The following is a 21699-nucleotide window of genomic DNA, read 5'->3' as shown; positions in this document are numbered from 1 at the left end:
ATATAACTGTTAATAGCTTCTAGATGGTACTGTCCGTTTTGTCTCCCTTTATTTATTTATTACTTCTTCTTTCAGCTTTTCCCAGTTAGGGGTCACCACAGCAGATCACCTGTCTGCTCATGAGTGGCAGTAGAGTTTTTACGGTGTCGAATTGCCAGCCCAGCGCCCAACCTTCCATGGAAGGCACACACACACACACACACTCATACCTAGGGCCAATTTAGAGTGTCCAATCTACCTACAGCATGTCTTTGGGACGTGGGAGGAAACCAGAGCACCCAGAGGAAACCCACGCAACCACAGGAGGACATGCAGACTCCACACAGAAGGCACCCCGGCCGAGGATCGAACAGGAGAAACTCTTGCTGTGAGGCGACAATGCTAACCACTGCACCACCTTGGCCTCCCTATTTATTTATTACTATTATTTTATTTTTTTTACAGAAACTGGTGAAAATAACAATGGGGAATGTGAACTCTCATTAATAAGGGACTCAGACCAATGTACACAGGAACCTAATCCAGTGCCCTGCCCTAGTTCACTGAATCCAAGCTCCCAACGCTCATGCCACAACATCTTGCTAATCTCTCTTGCACATTTAACATTATATTTGAATTTATCCTGTCCTCCCTTCCAATTAAAGGATGTTCTTTTGTTAATTATTTTTGAATTTGCATTTCCATTCCAGACTCAATCCTAAATAACTTTTGATATGCCAATCTAACTCATCTCACATTTAAAATGTATTTAGCATGTGTGTGTGTGTGTGTGTGTGTGTGTGTGTGTGTGTGTGTGTGTGTGTGTGTGTGTGTGTGTGTGTATATATATATATATATATATATATATATATATATATATACAAACAGATTCTTTCTTGCCTGTGCACAGAATGTTTTCTGCTAGCACATATAGCAATTGGATAGTGCAGTACATTTACTTACACCTCCACAAACAAAAGAGGATCCAGACTGGACCAAATAAAAAATCTTTCTTATTAAGCTATTAGTACTTTTTTTTTTCTTTTTAACAAAGGAGCCACTGTTCAAAAAATAAGACTCCCTCTGGCCTTTCTCCTCGTAAGTCAGTTCTGATTTATTCAATAACTTTCCCCTCCATATTATCATGTTTTCATACTTCTTTTTTATTGTATTCCTTGCTACAGCTATGCTGTGCTGTAGCTTCAGTTGTGTATTGGGGAAGACGAAATATAAATGTGTGGGTGCATGCATGCTTGTGTGTGTGTAAGCATGTGTCTACATATGTGTTTGTGAAGCATGATATACATCTCTCTGCATACCCATCTATCTATATGTGTATGTAAATACAGACACATAAGCCCATTCACCAATAATTGTTAAATGTTGACTGACTTAGAATTGGAAAAGAGGATATATTATTATTTATAATGGCAGTGACAGAAACACAACCTGTGAATATTTCTCACCTTAATGAGATTACATCAAACTCTGTGCAGGGTTACCTGATCAACTCTAACACCCGGAGCCAGCTTTTCAATATAATAACCTTGTTGAATTATTGCACAGAAGTTATCAATTGTGATCTAGAATTTCACGGTGTGCACAAATACCCAGCAACAGGATTTTTCATAGCCTTTGAAAAATTCTATAATGGATTCAATTGTCCAATCTCCAAAAGCATTCTGGAGACTTTTAGGTAAATCCCAGTGACAGAGTGTTGCCAGCTCCACTTCAACCTGCTCCAGCTTCTGAATGAGTCTGATGTACTAAAGGAGACCTGCTTCATTAAGGTGAGCAACCGCCTCCATATTTCTTTGGGGGGGTATTGCCTGGTAACCATATGGTTCTCAGCAAAGCTGAGTGATTAAACCACTACTTGTAATTCCTTATCTTCTGCAGTAACGGAATAATTGATTCAAACTCAGGAGTGTCACACAGGGCATGGGGTAGTTGGTATCTTGGTTACTGTGGTAATACACATCCCTCCAGGAGAAAGACAGGAAGACAGATTTTACTAACTCCCATGTGCTATCCTCTCCCTTCTTTGTTTCACACAACCTTCCTTCCCTTTCACACGTGAGCATGAATGACATATTAAAAGTTGGGAAGGATGTGACGGCATGTTGTGTTCTCATCGAGACACCAAATCTGCTCCTTGCTGCAGGAAAGTCGAGTCTTGTTTATTTCCTATCCACCGTTCATTCCTGCCATTGCTCATTAAAGGCATTTTGTGCCCCATTTCCTTCCCATTACTAGGGGGTATAAATATGGGAACAAGAAAATCTACACAAATGACATCTGCAATACACGCTTCCTGCAAGAAACATGTATTTTTCTACTACACATTACTCCATGAAACAAAATGTTTATAGCTTGGGCTATAGGTGCACATTTCCTTTCATATCAGTTCAAGTTGTTCACTTCTTATTCATAGGCATGGAAGGTGCTAATATTCTAACAAAAGCAATTTAAATAAACTGACGTGCAAATTAAATAAATAAATAAACTGATGTGTACCAATTCTTGGCTGGACTGCGATATTCATGTCTTGTTCCTAGATATTGGTAGTCCAAATTTGGTTTATAATAAATAGTGGGGAAAATACTAAGTAAATTAAATACATAAAACTGGCTTGTGATGTCTCTTCTTTTGCTAAGGGCATACATTAGCATTCCCTGCATTGGACCTCTCACAGTATAATATATTCTATGAGAACGCACAGTAGAAGAAACTGAAGTCTCTGAGAGATGCAGAGCAAAGTCGGTGTGACCTTGATGGCCTACCTCAATCTGCCTAAAGAAAAACAATAATAGGTTCATAGGCAAGTACTAGGCTAGCTGCATTTGCAAGTCATTTTAAGGCTAGCCAATTTCCCTTTTTGTACTCAAAATAATCTATCCAATTCAGTTATAGATTTATGTTACTGATCACATGGTTGATAATGATATAGTACCCCTGTTGAGAATAATTGGGATCATACCATGGATATTTTGAGGGGACCTATGCCTGGGATAGAACATTTAGGAGCTGCATCTATCCATTGATAGTACAGGGGGCAGTCATGGCATATATTTTCTGTTTCCCATCAATAGATCAAGTTGAGTTTGAAAATGGACGGATATTAACTTTTTTATGGGGATTGGGAGTCTGTTCCGTACCAGCGACATCCTTTGTGAACTATACCTGTTCCACCAAACCATATTGTCAATGTTGCAAAAGAAGTTTAGATCCCCAGACTATGTATTTTTGGTGCCATTTGACTTGGTGATGTGCAGTAAATCCATCAATAATGGGATGGAGGCACAGATCAACTCTTAGCATACCTCTCAACTGTACAGAATTTTGCAGAATGTCCAGATTTATACCTCATATCTTGGTCTGCTTCTCATAAAATTGTTGTTTTCTCGCAAATTACTGTCAGATCATTGAGGTTTGAAATCAGAAAATAATGACAGGCAGTTGATTTTCATATTTCATACCCTTCAGAAAGTCCATGCTAATGCAAAACCTGTATTTCTATCTACTTTCTAAGTTTGTAAGAGCAATACTTAAAAGTGTCCCTATTTTTGGGCCTTTGCTCTCCCATTATTTTTCCTTTGTCCAGATTTCTTGATCTAAGAGGTTGAGACATATGCCTCTTAGCAGCATGTAGGATGCAGAGTACAGAGAGAGTGATTTTAGTTGGTTCATGTAGGACATGTTGTTTAGGTCTTGTGTCCCTTTAGTAAGGTATCTCTGTGGGTGTTCCAGTTGTTGCATATGTGTGGATAGACACATGCCAATGGGGGCATTATATTTAATGACTGGACTAATTAGGGCTGAAGAAAGGGGGGCAATGACATTCCTAGATCTAGACACACTCCCTTTCTTTATAAGTTGCGCAATATAGAAGGACTGTCTTACAGCAATAGACATATGTTGGTCAAAAGTTAGGTAACTGTCCATATCAATTCCCAAATATGGAACACGTGGGTCAACTGCTAGAAGTGTATTGTCAATGCGGTACTTCCCTGGGGTAGATGACTTTCTAAAGAATTCAATAGTGTATTTTTTGACACTGATTCAGAGAATGATTTTGACACCTGTTATTTATTTTAGACAAACCTTCCTGCAGGATGGCTAAGTCATTTGGGGATTCAACAGCTGGTCATAATTTGCTGTCATTTGCAAGCTTAGTCAGCCAGATCCCTTTAGTACTGGCTTTTTCTTAACAAAAGTAGATACCAAATAGAAGATGTCCCAGCACGGAATCCTGGGGCACTCCACTGGTGACTGGTCTTCTTGTGGAGGTAACTTCCCCTATTTTGATTAGCTGTGTCCTGTCTTTGAGCCAGTTGGCAATCCAATGGGTGACATAGAGGTCTATTCTAAGTTTATTTAGCTTTTCTACTATGCCTGAGTGTGGAATTGTGTCAAAAGCTTTGGCCAGGTCAAGTTATGTGGTGTGTACTGTTTTGCCTTTATCCACTGCTTTTCCAAAAATTCCACCAGGATGAGTAAGCATAACCTGCCCTTGACAAATGAAAACTGAAACAGGTCTAGTGTTTGCAGGTTCCCTATGTTCTGACTGATTAATTCCATGGTAAGTCTTTCCATGGCTTTGCATATAAGGCTGGTCAGATTATGGTCTATAATTGCCTGGCTCTGTTGAAAGTCCTCCCTTATGTGGGGTAATGACTATAGCTGTTCTCCATTTGCTTGGTACAAAACCTGCATGGAGGTTGAGACTGAACAGTGTTGTTAGAGGTGTGGCTAAATTGTGCCTAGTGCTAGTTAAGATGCATCCAAGTATATTGTCAGGATCGATTGATGTAGTATATTTAGCTTTTGATAGCACGTTTAGGGCCTTTTCTTATGTTTTACCTGGAGGTGAGGCAGCTTCAGGTATATCTTCAGGGACAGATGGAAGGGTAAAGTTTAAGCTGAATTTATCAGTCAGTAGGTTACCTATATCTTCAGTCTCAGTGTAGGTATCATCCACAATCATCTCAGTGCATTGCTGCATTGCGCTTTTGAGATTACAAACACAAATAAAAATGCTTTGTGATTGTCTTTGTCTTAGGTAGCTATTTTACCCTCAGATGTGGCTTTGGTTGATTTTATTAAGCTCCTGTGTTGTTTGCTTACCTCAGTGACAAATTAACATTATGGGAATTACTTGTCTTACTTTCGGTCAAAATTATTTTTATTTTATTATAAAGCCTGTTGATATTATGATTCTACCCTGTCTGCTTGTTTCTGGGGTTTGCCCTGCACTTGCTCTTATGGGGTACAGGTGCATCTATGTTTACATGCTGGTATAGTGTGGTGGTGTGCATTTCTGTGTATTCAGTGGAGATAACTGGGTTTGGTGGGACTTTGAGGCTTGCCAATGTGTCACTTAAGAGTAGCTAGCCTGTCTTAAAGAAACTTCTAAATGTACTCTGGGTTGAAGTGATCTCCGTTTCAGTTTTATTATGACGGAGACTGCTTTATTGTCAGATCTAACAAGTAACTAAGATATACAAAAGATGATACAAGATGCACCTTTATTAGTTAGGACAAGATCCAAGATTTTACTCTCCCTAGTGGGTGCTCTGATTAATTACTCCAAGGCATTTGCATTGACAAAGTCCAGGAATCCCTATATCCGTACACTAGTGGTGGTGTAGGTTTTCCAGTCTATAGCTGGATGGTTTAGATTGCCTGGGAAGGTGGTAGTGGGCTTAATGCTGAGTGATTCTACTTCCTGTATATAGGTGTTGTTTTTTTCTTTTGTAATAGATTGAGCTCTATAGCTGTCTAATATATTTTACAGGACCTTTCCGATGGTTATTTGAACATGAAGAAGCTCTAGTGCACCATGCTTCTTTGCCAGCCTTGATGTGAATCTCTTCTAAATATAGACTGATACACCTCCACCTTGTTTCTCCTCCTGCACAGCAGTTGGTCTAAATGTGTGGAAGCTGTTATATCCTTGCATAGCCGGAGTGCTATCAGCTATTTTAAACCATGTCTCAGGTACTATGCAATCGTTAGTGTTGTCCAGGTTGGGAAGGGCTTGTAGGGATTGTAGTTTCTTGTTCAGCCTCCTAGTATTGATTAGTAACATCATCAAATTTTTCTTTGCTTGTTTCATTATGTTGGTAGGTTTATCAGGTGGAAAAACGTAGAACAAACAAAAACAAAAAATACCTGTTCATAAAATGAAAGAGTCCAGCTGACTTCAAGAAGGAAAAGTAGTTTAATTCAGTCACTCTTGTTAGGAATGGACTGCAAACATAGAGTTTAATATTTCCACACAGATGTTATATATGGACATTCTACAGCAACCTTGGCAAACATAAAAAATTATTTATTCAGAAAGAAATGATAAGGACTTTTGTTTCATACAATAATGTCTAATGAAGTTTCTTTTTGTATGACATCTGTGTGGAAATATTAAGCTCTGTTTTTGCAGTCCATTTCTAACTAGGGTGACTGAATTAAACTACTTTCCCTTTCCTGAGAGCGCTATAGTACTTTTCGCTGGATTTGAACCCTGGTCCGTATATGAAAAAAATCTGCATCAGACCTAGCATGTATCAAACTGAGCTACTGAGCCACTGCTGCATATGGATTGACTGATATTTGCCTAGAGCTCACCTGGTAACAAAGTATGACCTGGTAATAGAAGTAGAGTGTTATGCAAGACAGCAGTGACACTTGAATAGACATGCCTGAGATTCATGCATGACAGAGATACTAGGTGAACTGTACATTAATACATAAAATGCAGGTGTAGACAATAAACTCCTAGTGGGTGGAAATATCTATGATGTGTACAAACCATAATGGAGTGTTGGGTTGGATATCTGACCCGTACACAGTTGCAGATGGTATATTTGCATTCTACAGCTATTACAGTTTCATACTTGCCTGCAGCACTGTACCTCAGAGCAGGAATGCATGTAGCTGAAATGCAATGGTTAACACAAGACAATCCTGATATACACAATATACTTTAGTTGTCCCTGGTATTGCTTCAGATCTTAGTGCAGAACAGATATCAAAATGCTATATCTTGTAGTTTGTTTGTGTCATAGGTTCATAGGTTCATAGGTTCATACTAGGCTATCTGCCCTGGGGCAATTACAAGCCTAGCCTGATTTTGTTTGGCTTAGGCAACCCCTTGATTTGAGTATACTGTGCCCTTTTTAAGGTTTAGTTTACTGTGCCTCTGTCTAATAGTGACACGGAAGTAATCCCCGGGACAACCCTATGATCCCCCATCCACTCATCAAGATTCTTCTTGAAGAGATTCAGTGAGGTGCTCTGCCTAACATGAATTGGAATTCTATTCCAGAGCGAAGGGAGCCTCTGGGTTATGAATCTGTCCCTCCAGCAAGTTCTTTTTATTTCTGTGCTGAGGTTCAAGTCCCTCGAGCGTGTGGCTCTAAGGGATTTAGATTTACTGAGGTGGAGCATGTCCATTAATTCTGGATTGGACATAGCTTTATATGTCAGGCATAGATCGCCTCAAAGTAGGCAGTATGCAACTGAGTAAAGCTGGAGTTTTTTAACTGAGCAGCATATGGCATCTGCTTGAGTCCCTTGATCCTCTTGTTGAGGTACTTTTGGGGTCTTTCTAATTGCTGCAGGTGTCGGGTAAGGTACATCCCAAAAGGGGCATTATATTCTATGATAGGCCTGATGAGGGATGAATAAAGGGGCACGATTACCTCTCTTGATCTAGATGTGAATCCTTTCATGATGAGGTGGGCTATGTAGAAGGTCTTTCTAACCACTTTGGCAATGTGGTTGTCAAAGGAGAGATTGCTATCAACTTGGGTCCCCAGATCCCTAATTACTTTCTCTGTACTTAATGGGTTACCGCCTATGTGGTAATTTGTGGGCACATTGTTTTTGCCAAAGGGTATGACTATACACTTTTTGGCATTTAGCTTTAGACCATGGCTCTGGCACCAGTTATCTGTCTCTGTGAGACCTTTTTGAAGGATGTTTGTGTCAGCTGGAGAGTCAATTATGGCACCCAGTTTGCAGTCATCTGCGAACTTGGTGAGCCATAGTCCTCCCACGTTGGCCTGTACCTCAGAAAAGTATATACCGAACAAGAGCGGTCCCAGGACAGAACCTTGTGGGATGCCACTTGTGACCGGTTTTGAGTCTGACATGTCTCCAGCAACTCTCACTCTGTGGGTTCTGTCTTTGAGCCAGTTTGCAACCTATCTTGTGACATAGGGGTTTATATTTAAGCTGGATAGCTTATCTATGATGCCCGAGTGGGGTATTGTGTCACATGCCTTTGCTAGGCCCAGATAGGCTGTGTGGACTACCTTCCCTTCATCTATTGATCAGTGGCAGTGACTAACATTGAGCAGCTTCCCTGCCCCCCGTAGAGGTGGTTACTGACTTGAAACTGTAGTTTTATTTTCCCTTTTGGGTCTATTCCTGCTTCTTTCCAGCCCCTGCTATCAAGCACGCTTTAACGTGCTTTAGCGTGATTTAGAGCAGAGTTGCCACTAGAGCAGCATCGGGCAGCGCCGGTTAAACAAGGTTAAACTCTTTCTGGCTCTAGAAAGTCTGTTCTTCAATTTTTCCCTTAGAACTGCTCTGTTAGGAACCTAAACAGTTTACACCTACACTAAAAAGTGCAGCACTTGTTCCAAATAGCTTTTTCTTCTCAAAAAGCTCAGCACTTGTCTTATTTATAAGCATATCCCTTATCTTATAAGCATTCTCTTTGCAGGTCAAGCACTCCTATATTATACAAATCTCTCACTAGCAAAACCCCCCAGGAGTGCCCACTTCCCTGCTAAGCCCACTACTTTTCTGTCTCATACCAACTCACAATTCTTTCTAGCATGTCGAAGGGTCAGATGCTGGCGTCCTCTCCTGCCCATTTGGTGAATCTGGGAATTCTGAGACAATGTTACAATTGCCTCATGTACACGGACAACCCTCTCCTCCTCCCACATAACACTAACACTTGTGAGAGATGCAGCTATTTAGCCAGACTGGAGGCTGAGCTCTCTCAACTCAGGACTGGCAAGACCAGGCAGGAGGAGAAGGCAACTACACACACCACAATACCAGTCTCACATAACTCAACCACACCACTGAATCAAACACATAAACACACTAAGACATACTCGGAGGCTCTGAGTAAAAATTTACCTAAACAGCAGAGGCCTCCAAAGCAGACACCCAAGCAACTGCAAACTCAATACACCACACAAACAACACATAAACAACAAAATCAGTGTGCAAAGCAGTCACTGCCCTTAAGGCCAAATACAACACCAAACATACTTGTCATAGGTGACTCCATAGTCAGACACACTGGCGTCCCGCTCACCAGACTGAGTAAGGAGAAGGTCACAGTAAGCTGCCTGTCGGGCGCTAGAATCCGCCACATAACACAAGCACTCAGGTCTCTCAACAGCAGGTACAAGTGCGACTCAGTCATTGTCCACGCTGGTGTCAACGACCTGAGACGTACCTCCTTGGACTACATGAAAAGAGACATTGAGGAGCTCTCTGATTATGTAGCCCAGGCAGGTATGACCCTGACCTTGAGCAGTATCCTCCCTTCTCCTAGAATGATGCCACAATACAGTGCTAAGATCATCAGCTTTAATAATTGGCTTAAATTCTGGTGTCATTCAAAGGGGATCAATGTCTGTCTGCCTGGGATGACATGCTGGACAAGCCACGCTGCGCAAGGGACGGCTTGCACCTGTCACCCTAGGCTTCCGGATATTGGCAAAGGCTCTTGCCACCCCATAGTGCCTTTTTAGGCAAGGCTCAAATTCTAAACCTACCACCCTAGAACACAAAAAGTAAAAAACTAAGGGTAATGCTGCTCAATGCCAGAAGTCTCAATCTCAAGATGCATGCACTCGAGGCCCTTCTCAGTATGGAGAACATCGATGTCTGTGCTGTGACAGAAACCTGGTTCAAGGCTCATGAGAGCACCCCAGCACTAGCAGGTTTCACCTCATATCATGCGTTCGGCCCCAAAATCCGGACAACACCAAGAAAGGAGGGGGGGTGTCCATATTCATAAAGGACACCCACACCTCAAGGTTGGTGGCAACGCACGATGCATCGGAGACCATCCAGGTGCAATTAACCATAGGCAAGACTGCTCTGCAATTTGTAGCATGTTACAGGCCACCCTCTCAAACTCAGGAACCTCACATGGCCTTCCTGAAAACAATGGAGGGATAAATGTATCTCCAAACACCATCATACTAGATGACTTCAACTACCCTAATATAGACTGGGAACACTACTCAAGCCCAAACACTCTAGCCCAAAGGTTCCTGGAGTTCATAAACTCAAATGCCATGGAACAACTAGTCACCATCCCCACAAGAGGAGAAAACATACTTGATCTCATCATCACGAACATGGGATCACAATGTTCAACACCGGAAGTATACCCCTCACTGGTGAGATCAGATCATAAACTAATCTCGCTGGAGGTCCTCATCCCGCCCCACCTGAAATAAAAAGACCACAGTGAAAAACTTCTCAAAAGCCAACTTCACACTTCTAAAAACTAGTGTGGTCTCCTTTAAGGCCCCTGAGCCAGTGGTAAACATTACTCAAACCACTGAATCACTTACAAATGCCTTCTACCAGCACCTACAGGACTGCATGGATCAGGCAATCCCAAACAAAACTAAGACTCTTTGTACCAAAGGCAAGCGTCCAGTCTGGTGGACCCCAGCCATAAACAAGCTCTACAACAAAAGGAGGAAGCTACTACAAGATAGAGCAAAATCCTTGAAAGGTAAGACAACTTTGATCATTATAAGTAAAAAACTAAGAGCTCTCATAAAATCATCCAAGGCAAATTTTGAGAGAAAAATCGCCAAGGACTCAAAAGACAATCATAAGGCCTTCTTTAGCTATGTTAGAAACCTAGGAGGAAACTCCCAGATATGCTCAGAATTAGTTCAAAATGATGTGAAGATTACTGAACCTACACACATTGCCAACATACTGGCTGACAGGTTCAGTGCAAACTTCTCCCCTCCCCAAGGAGAGATATCTATACCAGAGGATTGTAGCCCCTCAAACATCTCCAATGCCCAGGTGAGAACTGCTCTCTCCAAAGCAAAAAACACAGCATCCATGGGACCGGATGGTGTCCCCGGCTGTGTGCTCCATGAACTCAATGAGGAATTAAACCCGCAGCTGTTTAATCTTAGCCTCACCTCAGGATACGTACCTAAGGAGTGGCGCACGGCGACTGTGGTCCCACTTCACAAGGGCGGTGCCTCCACCGACCCTGGAAATTACCGTCCCATTAGCTTGACAAGCCTTATCTGCAAAGCCATGGAGAGGATCATAATGGAACTCATAAATAAAGACATAGGGAACTTGCAGACTTTGGATCCAACCCAGTTTGGCTTTGTCAAAGGCAGATCATGCCTTTTAAACTTGGTTGACTTTTTTGAGACAGTCACCAAGGCCATTGATGAGGGAAAGGCAGTCCATACAGCCTACCTTGACCTGGCAAAGGCCTTGACACAATACCCCACTCAGGTATCATCGAAAAACTCATCAGCTTGAATGTAAACCCATACATCACAAGATGGGTTGCAAACTGGCTAAGTGACAGAACCCACAGGGTCAGAGTTGCTGGAGCCATGTCAGACTCAAAGCCTGTCACAAGTGGTGTCCCACAGGGCTCAGTCCTGGGTCCACTCTTGTTCGGCATCTACTTTTCTGAAGTACAAGCAAACACAGGAGGGTTATGGCTGACAAAGTTTGCAGATGACTGCAAACTGGGCGACATAGTCGAAAACACATCTGACACAGATATCCTTCAGAAGGGCCTCACAGAAACGGATAACTGGTGCCAGAGCCATGGCCTAAAGTTAAATGCCAAGAAATGCATAGTCATACCCTTCGGGAAAAACAAGGTTACCCCTAGCTACCATATAGGTGGCAATCCACTGAGCACAGAAGAAGTCATCAGGGATCTGGGGACCCAGGTTGACAGTAGCCTTTCGTTTGACACTCATGTTGCTAAAGTAGTTAGGAAAACCTTCTACATTGCCCACCTGATCATGAAGGGATTCACATCTAGATCAAGGGAGGTCATCGTCCCCTGTACTCATCACTCATTAGACCTATGATTGAGTACAATGCCCCATTCGGAATGTATCTGACCCGACACCTGCAGCAGCTGGAAAGGCCCCAAAAGTTCCTCACCAAAAGGATAAAGGGTCTCAAAAATATGTCTTATGCTGCCCGACTGAAAGAACTCCAGCTCTATTCAGTCTCATACCGCTTGCTCAGAGGTGACCTGTGCCTGACATATAAGGCCATGTCAAACCCTGATTTGATGAATATGCTTCACCTCAAAAATCTAGATCCCTCAGAACCACAAGGGCAGGAGACTTAAACCTTGACACGGTTATTAATAGAACATGCTGGAGGGACAAATTCATCACCCAGAGACTCCTATGCTGTGGAACAAAATCCCGGTACATGTGAGGCAGAGCACCTCGCTGGCCTTGTTCAAGAGGAATCTTGACCAATGGATGGGGGATCGCAGATATACCCCAGGGATTACTTCAGTGTCACTGCTTGACAGAGGCACAGCAAAATAATAGGCATAGTTTTATTCAAACTAAAGGGGTGGCGAAAGCCAAATAACTATGGGCTAGGCTTATAAATGCCCTTGGGCAGATAGCCTAGTATGAACCTATGAACCTATGAACCTATGAACAACCTATGAACCTATGAACCTATGAACCTATGGCTTTGTTGACTGTTTCAAAGACGTCGACCAGGTTCAGAAGGCAGGATCTGCCCTTGACAAACCCGAATTGGGTAGGATCTAGTGTCTGTAGGTCCCCAATGTCTTTGTTTATGAGCTCCATGATGATCCTCTCCATAGCGTTGCAGACTAGGCTAGTCAGGCTTATGGGGCGATAGTTTCCAGGGTCCGTAGAGGCTCCACCTTTGTGGAGTGGGACCACTGTTGCTGTACGCCATTCTGTGGGCACATATCCTGTAGTGAGGCTGAGATTGTACAGCTGTTTTATTTGAGGGGTTAGTTCTTCTGGGAGTTCATGTAGGACGCAACCCGGGATGCCATCTGGTCCCATGGAAGCAGTGTTTTTTGCTTTGGAGAGGGTAGCCTTCACCTGAGCATCAGAGATGTTTGGGAGGCAGCCCTCTGCCAGGATAGATACTTGCTCTTTTGGGAGGGAGGGGGTGGAGAAGTTTGCACTGAACCTGTCTGCCAGGATATTGGCGATGTCTGTGAGTTCAGTGTATTTTTTGTCATTTAGAATCAACTCAGAACAAGTCTGGGAGTTGCATCCCAGGTTCCTAACATAACTGAAAAAAGCCTTATGATTGTCTTTAGTGTCCTGTGCAATTTTTCTCTCGAAGCTGGCCTTGGAGGATTTTATGAGGTTTCGTAATTTTTTGCTAGTACTGATCAGAGCTGCCTTCCCTATTAGGGATTTTGCTCTACCATGTAGTAGCTTCCTCCTTCTGTTGTACAGTTTATTTATGGCTGGGGTCCACCAGACTGGACGCCTGCCTTTGGATGATTGGGTCTTGGTTTTGTTTGGGATAGCATGATCCATGCATTCCTGGAGATGTCCATAGAATGCATTTATATAGGATTCTGCAGTTTGGGCCGTAGTTTCCACTGGCCCTGGGGCCTTGAAGGATTCCACTTCAGTTTGAGAAGTGAGAAGTTCGCTTTTGAGAAGTTTTTCACTGTGGTTTTCTGGGTTGGGGGTGAGGTCGGGATGTGGATATCCAGTGAAATTAATTTATGGTCTGATCTTACCAATGAGGGATATACTTCTGGTATTGAGCATAGAGTACCCATGTTGGTAATGATCAGGTCTAGTATGTTATCCCCTCTTGTGGGAGTGGTGACTAGTTGTTCCATAGCATTTGAGTTTATAATTTCCAGGAACCTTTGGGCTAAGGTGCTGGGGCTTGAGTAGTGCTCCCAGTCTATGTTTGGGTAGTAGAAGTCGCCCAATATAATGGTGTTCAGAGAGATCTTCATGTTCTCCAATGTTTTCAGGAAAGCTGAGTGGGATTCCTGACTTTGAGAGGGTGGTCTGTAGGATGCTATAAAGTGAAAAGCAGTCTTGCCCACTGTTAGTTGCACATGGATGATCTCCGATACTTCGTGCAATGCCACTAACCTGGAGGTGTGGATATCCTTGATAAATATGGAAACTCCCCCTCCTTTTGTGGTTTGGTCTGGGTTTTGGGGCCGAAAAGCATGATATGAGGTATAACCTGGTAGTGCTGGGGTGTTCTCTGGAGCCTTGAACCAGGTTTCTGTCACTGCACAGATATCGATGTTCTCCATACTGAGGAGAGCTTCGAGTGCGTGCATCTTGAGGTTAAGACTTCTGGTGTTTAGCAGCATTACCCTTAGTTTCTTGTTCCTTGTGCTGTCTATGGAGGTGGGTTTGACTTTTGAGCCTTGCCTAAAAAAGGCACTATGGGGGTGGCAAGAGCCTTTGCCAATATCAGAAAGCCCAGTGGTGACAGGTGCAAGCCGTCCCTAGCAAAGCAACGTGGCTTGTCGAGCATGTCATCCCAGGCTGACAGACACTGGATCCCCTTTGAATGACACCAAAATTTTAGCCAATTGTTAAAATCGATCATTTTGTCTTTGTTCTGTGGCATCATTCTAGGTGAGGGTAAGATGCTGCTCAAGGTCAGGGTCATACCGGCCTGGGCTACATGATCAGAGAGCTCCTCTATGTCTCTTTTCATGTAGTCCAGGGAGGTACATCTCAGGTCATTCACACCAGCATGTACGATGACTGAGTCATATTTGTATTTGCTTTGGAGTGACCTGAGTGTTTGCATTATGTGGCGGATCCTAGCACCCGACAGGCAGCTCACTTTGACCTTCTCTTTGTTCAGCCTGGTGAGTGGGACGTCAGTGTGTCTGACAATAGAGTCACCTATTAGAAGAGTATCAGGTGTGTTATTCAGCCTTAAGGGCTGTGGCTGCTTGGCACACTGACTTTGTGGGCTATGTGTTGTGTGTGTTTTGTTTTGGGGTAGCGTTTGCTTGGATGTCTGCTTTGGAGGTCTCTGTTGCTTAGGTAGATTTTTATTTAGAGCCTCTGAGTATGTTTTTGTGTATTTATGTGTTTGGTTCGCTGATGTGGTGGGACTATGTGATACTGAAATTGTGTTGTGTGAGGTTACCTTCTCCTCCTGACTGGTTTCACCAGTTTTGAGATGAGAGAGCTCAGCCTCCAGTTTGTCTATATGGTTGCATCTCTCACATATATTTGAACCTGTTTGGAGGAGGAGAGGGTTGTCCGTGTACATGAGACAGTTGTAACATTGCCTCAAAATTCCCAGATTCACCAGCTGGACTGGAGAGGAAACCATTGACTGACCTTTGGACATGTTAGAGTAATATAGGGAAACTGAATTAAGAAGGACCAATAGGGGTCAAGGTAATCATAGAGAGTAAAAGAGTAAGTAGTGCTTATGGTTTAATAGTGTTAACTTTTAAGATTACTTATTTGGACCAGTGAAGGGCCTTAGAATGAGAATATGGTGTTTAATTTGAGAGATAGAGCAGTTCTAAGGGAAAAAGTGAAGAGCAGACTTCGTGGAGCCAGGAATAGTTTAAACCCAATTAGGCAGCGCTGCCCGTTGTTGCGCTATGCACAAAAATGCTCAAAAACGCTCAAAAGAGGGTTTTAAGAGACGGAGATCAAGGAGTTTGGAATTGACCCAAAATGGCCAATGAAACTACAGTTTCAAGGCAGTAACCACTCCCACAGGGGCAGGCAGGCTGCTCAATGTTTATCACTGCCACTGATGAACAGAGAGACTTCCCTTTTGCCCAAGCAAAAAATGGCTTCCAAGAAACTTACAAACAGTTTAGAACAGCAAGCCTGTAATTGAACTTTTTTAAATCTCAGAAAAGTGGGAAAAAAGCAAGATTTTTTGTTTTTTTAAAGATAGCAGTGGTTCACAAGTATCAACAAGTTATAACAGTGCAGTAAATGACCCCACACTCGAGTGCTAGGCCAGAGACAGATAAAATGCAAGTTTTAAGAAAAAAATGATTTTAAAAATAAGTGCAAACAGGAAATTCAGTAAACAGCTCTAGGTTGTGTTCTAAATACAGTTACCAATGCAGAAATCAAGTTTAACAAGCCAGAAAATGCTCAAAGTAGGAGGTTATGCAGAAAAACTTAGCAAATAATCTGAAGAAAAATACTTAAAATCTCAAAAGTAGCTCCTTTCTTCTCTCAGCATTTTCTCCTCTTGGTGGGTGCTTCCCCAACAGCAACAAGTCTGAAAAGATGCCAAAACCATGAGGCAATCTGGTTCTAAGAGAAGGAGATCAAGGAGTTTGGAATTGACCCAAAATGGCCAATAAAACTACATTTTCAAGGCAGTAACCACTCCCACAGAGGCAGGCAGGCTGCTCAATGTTTATCACTGCCACTGATGAACAGAGAGACTTCCCTTTAGCCCAAGCAAAAAATGGCCTCCAAGAAACTTACAAACAGTTCAGAACAGCAAGCCTGTAACTGAACTTTTTTAAATCTTAGAAAAGTGGGAAAAATGCAAGATTTTTTTTGTTTTTGTTTTTTTTAAAGATAGCAGAGGTTCACAAGTATCAACAAGTTATAACAGTGTAGTAAATGACCCCACACTTGAGTGCTAGGCCAGAGACAGATAAAATGCAAGTTTTAAGAAAAAAAACAATTTTAAAAATAAGTGCAAACAGGAAATTCAGTAAACAGCTCTATGTTGTGTTCTAAATATAGTTACCCATGCAGAAATCAAGTTCAACAAGCCAGAAAATGCTCAAAGTAGGTGGCTATACAGAAAAACTTAGCAAATAATCTGAAGAAAAATACATAAAATCTCAAAAGTGGCTCCTTTCTTCTCTCAGCGTTTTCTCCTCTTAGTGGGTGCTTCCCCAACAGCCAACAAGTATGAAAAGATGCCAAAACCATGAGGCAATCTGGCTTTAAGAGAGGGAGATCAAGGAGTTTGGAATTGACCCAAATTGGCCAATAAAACTACAGTTTCAAGGCAGTAACCACTCCCACAGGGGCAGGCAGGCTGCTCAATGTTTATCACTGCCACTGATGAACAGAAGACTTCCCTTTAGCCCAAGCAAAAAATGGCCTCCAAGAAACTTACAAACAGTTCAGAACAGCAAGCCTGTAACTGAACTTTTTTAAATCTCAGAAAAGTGGGAAAAAAGCAAGATTTTTTTTGTTTTTTTAAAGATAGCAGAGGTTCCCAAGTATCAACTCTTTTGGCTTTTCCCAGTTAGTCATCGCCACAGCAGAACTCCGGTCTGCTAATGATTGGCAATAGATTTTTATGTGCTGAGTTGCCATCCCTGACGCACAACCTTCAACAAAGGTACGCCCATTCACGCAGGCCTCCACACAGAAGACACTCTAGCTGAATATATATTTTGTAGTACAGCTCTAAATCTATAGTTTAGCAGAACACGCTTTCTTAGCTAACCTTGAGTCACTTAGTAGTAGTCTTTGTGTTTGTAGATCAGAGCAGATGTAATACTCGATTCATGAACAACAGCCCAAAATACACACATATTGCACAACACAGCTTTATTAGGGGTGACTTCAATCAAGTTATTGGTATATTTTCAAGTCTTTATTGCAGGAAAGTTCATCTAATGCAGGTATTGCAATACAGCTGTAACTCCACAATTAATGCAGTAAAAACTTTATTTCCTTAACATTATCAGGTTTCTCACTTACTCACTTATTTCAGTCTGGGTCTATGACCACATTCATTGCAGTACAATCAAAATTATATATACCTAATGGCAGTTAATAATTTTACATATGACTATAGATTGCATGACACTTCTGTACTCAGCACACTCATGGTGCAACCTGGCCAGGCACCCTGCATGGGCCTCTAGGTTGCGAGTTGTCTCCTCTGCAGCTGTAGTGAGAGAAGAACACCATTATACATACTGGTCTATCACACATTCAGATTATGTATTATTAAAACAATGCTAACAGTACTTACAAACTTATGGGGTATTCCTGTCCCAAGCATCCTGGACCCAGGTGTCCAGAAGTCCCCTCTTCCATCGCTTCAGATCATCATATTGATGATGGACCTGCTCACCTAGGCAGGGCATACCTGTTGCACTGGTGAGATCACATGCCAGTCAGTCCCAGGCTTATGACTTGTACCCCAATCCGTGGTACTGCCCTGCAGTAGCCAGATGTCATGGTATTTCACTAGAAGTCCAACCATGACTCTTGACTCCAGAATGCTCCACCACTGCAACCAGAAGTGTGCACCCTCTCCAACACCTGCCATAATTCCTGCCAAGTTCAAACTCTAACTGGTTTTGCTGTATTCCCACCTGTTACACTTAAATAAACCTGGTTTTCCAGCCTGTTACCACCATTGGGTAATTTTTAAATATGTGGCATATCACTAAGCCCCGCAAACCCACTGAGCTCAGCTGAGCAGTGCTTAAGCTGGCAATGCTCAGCAATGCTCAGCAGTGCACAAACCAGTTAACCTGAGATGAGCAATGCTTAATCTGGCATTGCTTAGCAGTGCTTCACACAGCTTAGCAATGTGCAAACTAGCTAAGCACTGCTAAAACAATCCTTGTTTAAACAGTGCTTGGCAAGGCTTTGCTGTGCTTAGCAGAGCTTAGCTGATCACAGCAAAGCAGGATTTTAAAATACTTATCATAATGTGTATTTGCAAAACAACTGCTTTATAACCTGTCTGTGTATTCGAACCCTGCACCTACAGCACATATGGCTGTCACTCTAACCATTTGGCTACTTGGATGTGTAAAATGCTGCTATACTTTTACATATACCTCTCTACTATGTTTAAGCACCTCTAAGCACCACATCATACCATGCAAATCCGCTCAGCTATGCTTAAACTTGATCTTTGCATTCATAATCAAATGTATCCATTTTCTATTTTTATATATCTGGGACATGTCCATTGCTGTGCACTGCACCATGCAAACATAAAAAAAAAAAAAAAAAAAAAAAAAAAATACCTTAAAACTTTATTACAAATGCATACATTGATATCTGGCACTTTGACAGTGCAGGGGGTATGTTACTCATCTCCAGACACATTAGCACACTACCTACACTGATTCAATAACTGTGTTACATGGCTCTCCCTCAGTAACACACCCTCATTGATATGCATGGTGTGCTACCAAGTGGTACCACATATATGGACATGGTACCTTCTGTGTAGACTTTACACTATGCCTTCATGGATTTTATTAAATCCCCAGGATAGTCTTTGCACAATCCCTAGTATAGCAGACTTGCCACATTATTTTGCCATTCAGTATACAGACCCTCTGCCATGAGTGTATCACATCCTGCAATAAGATGTGCAACTGTTTCCAGTTCTGTTTTATAGAACCTGCATTTGTCTCTTTCTCCCATGTTTTCAGTGGACTTTGTAAACCAAAGTGTATATAGTCCACCATCCTGAGCTGCTGTTATTGTCCTTTTATCTTTTCATTTTATTTCACCTCTCTTTAATTAAATCTGTATTAAATCATGGTCAACATGAGGTTATTCCAGAAAATCCCTGTACTTGTTAGTATTGTTAATGTATTTGTAGACTTTCTATTTTTTTTTATCTTTTCCTTATATCCTTTCTTTTTCTTTCTTTCTTTTTTTTGTCAAATTCAGCTGCTACCTAATTTTTGTCTATTTCTGGTTTGATTTTCATCCCTGCTTTATTTCAAAATTTTTCTTTTAAACTAAGCAAAGATGGACTTCATCTTCTTTTCATGTTTTAAAACATTTAGTATGTTTGATTCTGATAAGGTAAACAGATATGTGTGCAGTCTCCCAATTGTTTACCTCATACATGTAGTCGATTTTGTGGAGGCCCATGCCTCCTTCATAGCAAGGAATTTATAATTCTGGTATACAGTTATATCTATATATCATTTGATAAACATAAAGCATTTTTCTTGTTTTGTATCCAATTGATTCAATACTTTTTGGGACCAGTCAAGCACCCCAGGGTTGTAAGTAAGAACAGGAAGACAACCCTCATTTAAAGGTTGAACTTTATTCCTACATGTCAAGGAAGTATTCAATATGAGGTTTAGACTTCTGAAGTATTCCTTACTGAGATTTTTTTCATGTTTTATTGCCAACCCTTCATCTATTTCTAAGTATTTATATACTCCCTACTGCTCAAGTTTCCTATTATTATATTCCTGTTCAAAGCTGCCATTTTTTCTGTTGCTACAGCTTTCTTTTTTAATATTGGTTTTACACATATATCAAGACCAAATATCATATTTATATCATCTGAAAAACATTTAACCATTTGTAGTCCTGTTTCAGCTTCTCGTCTGTTGAACTATATCATTTTAAGCCATGCATGAGGTTGGTTTCTAGGAGCCAGCCTATAACCATAGCCTAATCTGTTAAGTAAACAGCTTAATGGGTTAAGGGCAATACGAAAGAGTAGCAGTGATATAGAATTGGCCTGGAGTATCCTCTGTTACATTTTTATCCTTGGAAATAATAATTTGCCTTCTTTGTGGCTCAGCTGCAAAGTGGTTTGCCACTGTTTCATAGTCACTGCAATAAAGTGATCAATGTAGGGCATATCTTACACATCTGAGCACATTCCATTACCCATATGTGTGTGATGCTGTGAAATGCTTTTTGTAGTCTATCAATGCCATACTTAGAATCTTCCCATTTATACAGCTCTATATGGAATTTTACCCTTTATACAAATCTGGGTAGAATATTCCCCTTTATACAACTCTATGGTATCCTTTTGTTTTGCAATGAATGGTCTTTTGTTCCATATGACTTTCATTAATTGCCTTGCTCTATTCCCATGATTGATTTTTTTTAAATAACTAAAACTTTGTCTGCATAAGTCCTGGTACATAATTTGAATATTGTTGGAAGGTAAGTTATTGGTCTCTAGTTCTTAGGATGGCTTTCAGGTTCAATCTTAAGGAGGAGGAGTATCATTTTTTTCTGTTGTTAACTAGGTTGATGTCTGTTCAGGATGTGCATAAAAGTAATTCTTATTCAGGGCTAAATCATTCTATAAAGACGATGATACCTTTAGCCAGAAATTAGGTTCTATGTTTGGATCTGGGGTTTACAGTTTGGAAATTTTCTTAATTTTGTCTCAATTTATCTTGCTGTTACACCATCCCATTTCATATCATGTACATTAGAGTCCTTGCTATTTCTTAGAATTCTTCTATCCATTCAGCATCTTTGTCATGTCCAACAGGATCTTCATAAATACTTTCCCAAAAATGTACCTATTTCTTCTTTTTTGAAGGCATTTCTTTTCCTTTTGTTTTATTTTCAAATTCTATAGAAAACTTGTTAGGACAGAAATTAATTGCTTTTTATGGATTTTCCTTCATATGCGTCTGCATACTTTTTAAGTTTTTCTACTTGTGCTGATATTTTTAGTTTATTATTGGAAATAGAGTATATGATAAATCTTGGTCTTATATGATACTATGCATTGCTTTTACTAAAGCTATGTTTCTAAGTATTTTGATGATCTCTTCCCTTTTCTGTAGTCTTCTTTTTCAAGTGATATTTCTTATCTTAATTGCTTTATAGTTTTCTCTATTCAGTGCTTCCATGGTGGCATTCTAATTTCTCTCTTCTTTTTTTGTTACACTACATTTCT

Source organism: Protopterus annectens, chromosome 8.part0, assembly GCF_019279795.1.
Source record: "Protopterus annectens isolate FY-2018-M chromosome 8.part0, PAN1.0, whole genome shotgun sequence".
Taxonomy (NCBI): Eukaryota; Metazoa; Chordata; order Ceratodontiformes; family Protopteridae; genus Protopterus; species Protopterus annectens.
Note: the sequence above shows the minus strand (reverse complement) of the source record.